Source organism: Crocodylus porosus, unplaced genomic scaffold (assembly GCF_001723895.1).
Source record: "Crocodylus porosus isolate Cpor-Errol unplaced genomic scaffold, CroPor_comp1, whole genome shotgun sequence".
In the NCBI taxonomy this organism is placed as follows: Eukaryota; Metazoa; Chordata; order Crocodylia; family Crocodylidae; genus Crocodylus; species Crocodylus porosus.
In genome coordinates, this window is record NW_017728931.1 from 84,081,341 (window position 1) to 84,089,973 (window position 8,633).

The following is an 8,633-nucleotide window of genomic DNA, read 5'->3' on the forward strand; positions in this document are numbered from 1 at the left end:
TCCTACCCTGGGGGTCTTGAAGAGGAGGCTTGATGCCTACCTAGCTGGGATCATTTGAGCCCAGTTTTTTCTCCTACCCTGGCAGGGGGTCGGACTTGAAGATCTATAAGGTCCCTTCCGACCCTACTTCTATGATTCTATGAGTGCACTAAAATTGTCAGTGTCCTTCTCTGAAGAGATGCAAGCAATAAGCTGTGATGGAAAACTATACCTTACTTGCGACACCTCTCACTTACATAGTTCTACAAGGTGTAACTCTATAGCCCTCTTCAACAACTGCACACAGCCACTAAGTGAACTAGTCACATGGCATAGTTAAGTGCAGTAAATGCCCAGAATGCACAGCTTTATCTAGCCTTCTATTCTTTACCCAGAAGTGTCAAACTCACTTTGTGCACCAGGCCAGATCGAAACCATGGGACTCCTTGTGATCCAGACCTAGGCTGAAGTACAAGGAAGCAGTGGCAGCAACTCTGACCCAGAGCATGTGGCACTGCTGGTGGCAGCAGCAGCTCTATCTCCAACCCAGGGCGTTCAGCAGCTCCTACAGCTTCTGCTGCATGCCCTATGCTGAGCTGCTTCCACTAAGTGTCCCAGGTTGAAGCCACAGCTGCTGCTGTCACCACACACCTTGTATCACAGCAGCAGCTCCAGTATAGGACATGGAGGAGGAGCCTGGTATCCAGGGAGGTAGGGCCACAGCAGTGGTGACAGATGAAGCAGCTGGAGCAGGGGTGGGCAAAATGCAGCCCACCAGGCTATTCTGTCTGGCTCTGAGGCCCCTAACAAAAATAGAAAATTAATATTTATCTGCCCCTGGCTGCCAGTCATGTGGCCCTCGATGGCTTACCAAAACTCAGTAAGTGGCTCTCCACCCAAAATAATTGCCCACCCCTTGAGCTGGAGGGTGACTGGGGCTGGGTCAGCTCTTGGTTGCCCTCCTGGAGCTGCTTGCCATTTCCCCTGGGGCCTGAGGGCCACAGATTTTCAGAAAGTGGCCCGCCAGTTGTCTGGTGAGCCAAATAGAGTGGCTCCTGATCTGTCTCACAAGCCCCATATGCTTTACCACTCCTGACCATCCCACTAACTACGAAAGTGGCCCAGTATTAACATGAGATCAGCTCATGGGGTGTACAGACAGCGGTTAGAGCTCTACAGTTTGTTACATTACCTGTTTTGGAATGTAGTTGGTGGAGGAGTGTACGTGTGTGTGTGCATGCTTATATGCTAGCTTGGGCAGTCAGCAGCAGCTCGCCCTACTACAAGGTTGTCTGTTACTGTTACTTTTAATAACAGTTTTTGCACTCTGGCACTCTGACCTGTTGATCAGACTACCTAATGACACACAGATTTCATCCTCTTATCTTCAAAATTGTAGTCCTTTACCTACTTACCAGATTGCCAGTTAGTTGGTAAAAATGGCCACCTACATAGTTAGATTTCTTTGAACATGCATTGTTCCAAGCTTGTACCTAATAAAGATACTCCCTCCCTCCAGGCAACAGGAATTACCACTTAACTCTTTTCTACAACAGTGGCATGATTTTCCTGCAGCAAGGACACGGGTTTGGTAACCATTTCTGCATCTTGATGGTTCTCCAAAATCCCATTGGAAATTATGAGAAATCTAATCATTCTTTCTGTTGCAACAGCAGCCCATGCTGGGCCTTCTAGCTAGGCTGGATCTACAGTCTAGAGGAACTAAATAGATAACATGTACACAAGGTGGTATGTTGTTAAGATCTTTTCCCAGTAATAATTCCCCTTTCTATGTAATATCCAGATCGATCCTGTGTCCTGCTTTTATCTCAAGGATGCTGGAAGTGCAACCTGTGAATCTTAGAAACCAGACTGTCCTTGAACACAAAGTGCTCACTGACTTCAGTGAGATGAGAATTCCATATAAAAGGGGCTGCAGGTGCTCAACACTCTGGCCTCTATTATTCGGGTACCCAAACTATTCATCTAGATGCCTAATTTTGGCATCCTTGACTAACAGTGTTGGCCTCTGCAAATCCCCATCATATGTAAATCAACTTCCATTAAATCTAGAGCTCTTCTCTCATTCTTTTTCTGGATCTTATTATGTGACAATTTTTCCTGCTTTTTCCTTTCCTAACATTCAAATTGGGAGGGGAGGAATGCCCTATGCACATTTCCTCCCCATACAAAACAGATCCATAAACTCTGGTATTGCCACTGGTCCCATTCCTGTCATGGAAATACAGCACAACTTTGGAATTATACTTCATGATTTAAAATGTGCCAACTTTAAAATGATCTCCCTTGCCTTCTTTCACACCATCAATATCCACTCCTCTACTCTCTTCCCTTTTTGACTCCTACCATTTCATATCAATAAAGATTTGTCAAAGCTGTCTAGGCACCTACGGTTTTATGTAGCTTTCAGTATCTCAGTCTTTCTTTTATTATTTTCCTCTTCCATGGGAAATTTCCTCTCATTTTATTATTGCATTCTCACTCTGCTGTTTTTCTTCTACCCCACTTTCCTCAGCTATTCAGAACCCTTCATCTTTCTCCCTCTCTCTCCTACCTTCCCAGCTCTCCCTTCCTTCTTCCTTAACTTGCATCACCTTCTACAGTTCTTCCCTTCATTGCTCCTGCCACAAGGCCAGCTCTGTACAATCTCTCCACGAAGCTGATAGGATTTCTGCTGTTGCTAGGCACACTTTTTTTGTAATTTCTTCTGCTACTTTCCTGTAAGCAGAACTTAGTATAAGAGCTGGAATAGCCCAGGATGTTAATGAATGGCATCTAATAACTGAGATGAGAGGCTAACAAAAGGTATCAGTGTTTTAGAGAAGCCCAGTAGGAGCTCTACTAAGTCTATGATTATTATTTTTGGCTTACAGCCAGACTGGTTCAGTCAGTGATCTCAGAAGCAATGCAGGATTGGGCCTGGTCAGTTTTTGGATGAAAGATATGTAAGGCAAACTTAGGGAGAGAGAGAGAGAGAGAGAGAGAGAGAGAGAGTGTGTGTGTGTGTGTGTGTATGTTTGTAAATGGTCTGAGCACCCATCCAGTACCTAAAAGATCACATGTACAAACACTAGCTTGACTCATTTGCTTTACTGACAATCCAAAAGCAATAAGATTACACAAATATCAGCATAAGCTTTCACTCAAGTTAGCTTTTCTTTCATTTTCCTGCCAGACTACTTATTGTTCCTGAGGCCAAAATAGGATATAAAGAAGCAGAAGGCCTACTTGGAGCTAACTGGCCTTGCCTTCCAGCATTCCTCCTTACCAGCCCACGGGGGAGAAGGATCATGTTTAATGAATGGCCCTCTAACAGGATGGCAGACTCTAACTCCATAGAGGAATACAGGGCTCTTCTGTTGAGCCATCTCAGATACACATGCTAAAACCCAGAATTAAAATTCAAGGCACCCTTCCTTCCGAGTCAACCTTGAGCCAATGCTGCAATATGTTGTTTAGAGATGGAACAGCATGCTATTATTGGTACCATATTAAGATGAGATGTAATACTAAGGTAATGATCACTTGCAGCCAGTAAAGATCCCACAGCAGTTTAATAGTCTCAGAGTTGCATATTTCTCTTCTCCTTTAGTTCACCATTGTATAAGTTAGAGTTAAGAGCTGGACCCCTTCCAATGACAATGTTTTGTGTACCCATCTGGAGGCTGAATAAATAAATCAGTTCAAGGATTTAACTGTGCTCCATGAATAACTGCAGTTTCCCTATCCTGCACTCTGCTGGAGGCAATAATCTCTTTCCTGTTACAGCGACTATTACTGCACTCAAAACATTAAATAGACTCTAATAAAAAATATATGGTGAAATCATGCCCTCATTTGTAGCACTGCCATGGGACAAGTGGTTTCAATTATTTTACACATGAATTCCAAAACATCCATATCATATCTGTCAAGTGATTCTTTTGTACATAGTCAAGTGACTACAGGTGAATGTGTGATTTTTCAGTCTGAAAAAGGTTTCGGATCCCTCAACAGACTCATATTCATTCCTATTCTTGGACTACAGTTGATGCTGCCACCACCATTGTTACCACTCTTCCTTTGGCACTACTCAGCTTTATACCACTGATACCTAGAAACTGCTTTACTCAACAGTTAAACAATTACCCCTGAAATTCATAGCTGTTTGAAAATAGCAGATTGCAATTATGGTGTGAATTCATGGTATGGTAACTACTATTGTACAAGAGTCTCCTTATCTGACTATGCTAACAGAGGAAACTTTCAGAAAATAAATTTTATCTCAAGGACGGTGGAAGTGCAACCTATGAATCTTAAATTTTAATTTTAAAATTTAAAATAACCCTGTTTTTACAATACCCTTCTTTAAGTAGTATGTGTTGCTCATCCTTTGCAGATGAAGATGAATGCAAACAGTATCAGGAAAGAAGAGAGAAAAGAAATGGGAAACAAACAGGGAGGGAGAAAAGGAGAAAAAAAAGGAAGAAGGGAAAAGAAGAGAGGAAAGAGAAAGGGGGTAGAGGCTATGTCACGTGGGCACATAGGTGACTTATCAGCTCCATCTTTGCCTTGGATAATCTGCTACAGCGGGGGCAGGAAAGCGATGAGGACTGGGTATGAAAGTTTTCATTTTCCTGGCCACGCATTTCTTCATTGCTTCTGCTGTGTGTTGCTGTGCAAAAGCCAGCGCTCCATTCTGGATTATTGACCTCTGGATGGATGGCTGCGAGTGATTTGCTCCCACGACTCTGGGTCGATGCCGAAACTCTTTAGGGACACCTTTAGAGTGTCCTTGTACTGCTTCTTTGGTGCGCCACAACAGCGTACTCCATTTGACAGTTTGCTGTAGAAGATTTTCTTCAGCAGGCGAGCATCAGACATTCTTGAAAGGTGGCCCCTACTTGGCAACTAGTTGGCCACTCCAGCACTTGCACCATGAAGTTGTCCCCAGTTTCCATATCAAACCATGAAGCAAAGCTATTTTCTTTTGTCAAGAAAAACCATCCAAATGTAACTAAACTCAGCAAAATCATTTCTTGAAAGTTATACTACGTAAGGTGGTGGTTCTTTTCAAAAAATGCCTTTCAAGATCCACCACCTTAAGTAGTATAACTTTCATCAAACGATTTTGCTTAGTTTAGTTGCATTTGGATGTTTATTCTTGATAAAAGAAAATAGCTTTGCTTCATGGTATGGTATGGAAGCTGAGGACAACTTCATGGTGCAAGTGCTGGAGTGGCCAACTAAGAGCCATGCTTTTCTTGATTTGCTGCTCACAAACAGGGATGAATTGATGGGAAATGATTAGTGGATGGCAACTTGGGTAGCAGTGACCACAAAATTATTGAGTTCAGGATCCTAAGGAAAAGAAGGATGGAGAGCAGCAGAGTAAGGACCCTGAACTTCAGAAAAGTAGACTTCAACTCTCTCAGAGAACCCATGGGAAGAATCCCCTGGGCGGCCAGTGAGAGGAGGAGAGGAGTCTAGGAGAGCTGACTGTGCTTTAAAGAAGCCTTACTGAGGGTGCAAGAACAAACCATCCCAATTCACATAAAGACTAGCAAGTATGGCATAAGAGCAGCTTGACTTAGCAGGAAACCCTTCAGTAAGCTAAATCACAAAAAGGAAGCTTGTAAGAAGTGGAAAATTGGACAAATAATGAGGGAGGAGTATAAGCGCATTGCTCGGGCATGCAGAGATGAAATCAGGAAGGCCAAAGTGCAATTGGAGTTGCAGGCAATGTTTCCTCTAAGGTGTAATGATTCATGAATGCGCTGCTTTGGTCTGTTCCCGAACTGGCCCCGCCTCCCTCTTTTGGCGTGTGCCAGGGGAATGCCTGCATTCAGGAGCATAAGACTAGAAGGGACCTACGGGGAAATCCCAGGCAGGGCCCCTGCACATGCTGGAAGACAACTGTGCAAAGGGATCTACAACAACCACTTCAGCCCCTTTTGCACATTGTAGATCTGGGGCAGCCTCTGCCCCAAAACCCCACTGTGGGCCGCAGGATGGGAGTGGGACACACAACAGGAGCACCAAGTCCTTTGCCATGGCAGTGACAGGGCGTTTCTTGGGCAAGACTTAGACAGCTGACCATGCCCCATGCCAGAGGCAGGAAAAACCCCCACAGTCCTTGCACCTGGGTGGTCTCTCAATACTTCTGGGGGCACCATCACCCCCTCTCCCAGCCGATCTCCCACCTCTGGCTGTAGCCAATGTCCAGGACTAAAGCTGAGAGGGGAAAGCTCTTCCTTGCTCCTTCAGGTGACCAGCAGAAGCCTTGAAGCCTGGGGCTATGACCCACCAATTCTCCTCTCACAAGGCAGGTTCTCCATTCCTCCAACTGCCCTGGGCCAGGGAGGCACATGGCATTGGGACTCAGGGTGAAGCTCGCCCAAGGGGGATGGGGAGTGGAGCAGTTCCCATGCGGTGCCTTGCTCTATACCAGCCCTAGCCCTCATCCCTGCCCCCGCCCTGCATTGTGGAGGAGCTGCTGCCTGCCCCACACTGCTTTTCCTCCCTGCGGTGATGCCAGCATGATGAGGAGGGAGGGGCAGAGCGGCTCCCATGCAGCCGAGCGGTAACTTACTGCTGATAAATGTTGCAAGCTGGCCCCAGTGCCTCCGCAGCTCTCCATGCCCAAAGTTTACAGGAAGTTGCAGTCCAGCTCCTCTCCAGGCAGGTGCACAGCCTTAAAAAGTTACTGCGCAGCAAGATTTTTTATTGTGCAAGGCCCACACACATGCACAGCTTAGAGGGAACCTTGGTTGCAGGTAGCAAGAGATGTGAAGGGTAACAAGAAGGGTTTCTACAAGTATGTCAGTAGCAAGAGGAAGATCAGGGAAAGTGTAGGTCCCTTACTGAATGGGGAAGGCAGCCCTGTGACAGAGGATGCAGAAAAGGCTAAAGTGCTCAATGTCTTCTCCTCAGTCTTCACAGGCAAGGTCAGCTCCCAGACTACTACACCTGGCAGCACAGTTTGGGGAGGAGGTGAGCAGCCAGCAGTGGTGAAAGAATAGGTTAGGGACTATTTAGAAAAGCTGGACATATAGAAGTCTATGGGGCCAGGTGGGGGGCAGCAGGGGAGATCATGTTCAGGGGCAGTCAGCATGGGTTCATCAAAGGCAGGTCCTGCCTGACCAACCTGGTTACTTTTTATGGCCAGGTGACTAAATCCTTGGATGATGGTGTCACTGTGGACGTAGTCTTTCTAGACTTTAAGAAGGCCTTTGACACTGTCTCTCATCTCATCCTCATCAATAAATTAAGCGACTATGGCATTGATGCGTGCACAGTTGGATGTGTAAAAAATTGGCTGACAGGGCGCACCCAGAGACTAGTGGTGGACGAGTTGTACTCAACCTGGCGAGATGTGAGCAGTGGGGTACCCCAAGGCTCAGTCCTTGGGCCTGCACTGTTTAACATCTTCATCAGCAACTTGGACAAGGGGGTGGAAAGCACGCTGTCCAAGTTTGCTGATGACACTAAGATGTGGGGCGAGGTGGACACACTTGAAGGGAGAGAGAGGCTCCAAATAGATTTAGACAGACTACAAAAGTGGGCAGATGAGAATAGGATGGGCTTCAATGTAGATAAATGCAGGGTGCTGCACCTTGGGAGAAGGAATCCACAGCATACATACAGGCTGGGGAGTGTCCAGTACTGGGTGCCACCCTTCAAGAGGGATGTGGCCAGCCTGGAGAGGGTTCAGAGGAGGGCCACCCACTTGGTGAGAAGGCAGCAGGACAGGCCCTATGAGGAGGGACCTGAACCTGTTCAGCCTCAGCAAGAGGAGGCTGAGGCGGGACCTGGTGGCTGGAAACTCATCAGGGGATATCAACAGCAAATAGGTAGAGCCCTTTTCTCCCCAGCACCACCTGGGATGACAAGGAACAATGATAATAAGCTGATGGAGAATAGGTTTAGGTTAGAGATTGGGAGGCAATATTTTACAGTTAGGGTGGCCAAAATCTGGAAACAACTTCCCAGGGAAGTGGTCCTCGCCCCTACCTTGGGCAAATTCAAGGGGAGGTTGGATGATCACCTGTCTGAGGTCTTGTGAACCCAGCATTCATTCCTGCCTGTGGCAGGGGGTCAGGCTAGATGAGCTGTTCAGGTCCCTCCTGACCCTAGCTAATATGAAACTATGGATGCACCTGAGAGTGCTGAGGGAGGTGGCTGATGAGATTGTAGAGCCACTAGCCATCATCTTTGAAAGTTCATGGCAATCAGGAGAGGTCCTGGATGATTGGAAAAGGGCAACAGAGTGTGCCCATATTTAAGAAAGGGAAAAAAACTGGATCTAGGGAACTACAAACCAATCAGCCTCACGTCAGTCCCTGGAAAAATCATGGAGCAGGTCCTCAAGGAATCCATTTCTAAGCACTTGAAGCAGAAGAAGGTGATTAGGAAAAGTCTGCATGGATGCATCAGGGACAAGTCAAGTCTGACCAACTTCTATGATGAAGTGACTGGCTCTGTGGATGTGGCGGGCACTTGTACATGTGACTGTCGCAGGGCACTAAGGTGCCTGCTCCTTTAAGAGCAGAAACTACCTAGGGAGAGGGCCCTAAGAGCCAGACAGAAACCCCACAGGTGCAGGTTACCATGGCAGCAAGGGAATTAGTCTGCACCTGCACCTGGTCAGCTGA